The sequence below is a fragment of the Sinocyclocheilus grahami genome, unplaced genomic scaffold (genome assembly GCF_001515645.1).
Source record: "Sinocyclocheilus grahami isolate Dianchi unplaced genomic scaffold, SAMN03320097.WGS_v1.1 scaffold736.1, whole genome shotgun sequence".
NCBI lineage: Eukaryota > Metazoa > Chordata > Actinopteri > Cypriniformes > Cyprinidae > Sinocyclocheilus > Sinocyclocheilus grahami.
Window position 1 is genome coordinate 25,748 of NW_015505915.1, and position 1,104 is coordinate 26,851.

The following is a 1,104-nucleotide window of genomic DNA, read 5'->3' on the forward strand; positions in this document are numbered from 1 at the left end:
GAATAGATCTGCTATGCTGCTGCGGCAGAGCAAGTACCGAGACTTGCTACTGCTAATACATCCACAACATGCTGCTGTAAGCATGTAAGAAATACTGCTGCTGCACATATAACACATAAGAATAACCCCCATATAGCATACATGAATCACCCCGTAGCAGATCTATACAGGTGGAGCTGGGGAAGGTGAAAGATTTCTGAAGTGCACTGCCAACTGCTACAGCAAACATAAGCCAGGTATTTGAATATTGAGCAGCGAGCTCACTGGCTACCGATACAGGAGAGTACCAATCAGCTGCCATGTGACAATGATGTCACCAGGTGAGATTGAGCTAGACCTATCGGACTGTGCCATCTAGAGTTTCATGCCAGATCTCTGTGTGTGTGTATGTATATATATATATATATATATATATATATATTAGTGGTGTCAAAATTAGCTCGTTAATGCAAGCGTTAAAAATATTTATTTAATATTCAATAATAACAATTAACGCAGGGGCGGGGCTAGGGTTGGCCACCCCACTCACATCTGCTGCTTCTGTCAATTTTTTTCTTGACAAGAAGTGCATATATTCAATCTCAGAACGACCGAGAACGTGAGACATTTCAGACACGCGCTCCACTTCACTTTAGCGCCAGGCACGAGTCAAACGAGTGCAGAAATGGTACTATGCTCGCAGGGCGTGCGCTTCAATTGCACGCACAAAGGCGCCAGCGCGTGCTAAACTACGTGCATGCAATATCTTGGTCAGTTAAGTCATGAAGTTACCAAAAAGACGATTAAAGCTGACTTAAAACTGTGCATACATGTAATATATTTTATATGAGTCACATTTAAGAACATGTCTCAGACTGTCCTGGAGCAGCCCAGCACTGTCTCACTCGTCTTAACACACCCAATTTAACTCGTCAGCTCATTAATAGAGACTTTAAGACCTGAAGTGGGTCAGAAAAGGTAAAAAGTACCAATCAGCTGCCATGTGACAATGATGTCACCAGGTGAGATTGAGCTAGACCTATCGGACTGTGCCATCTAGAGTTTCATGCCAGAACTCTGTGTGTGTGTGTATGTATATATATATATATATATATATATATATAT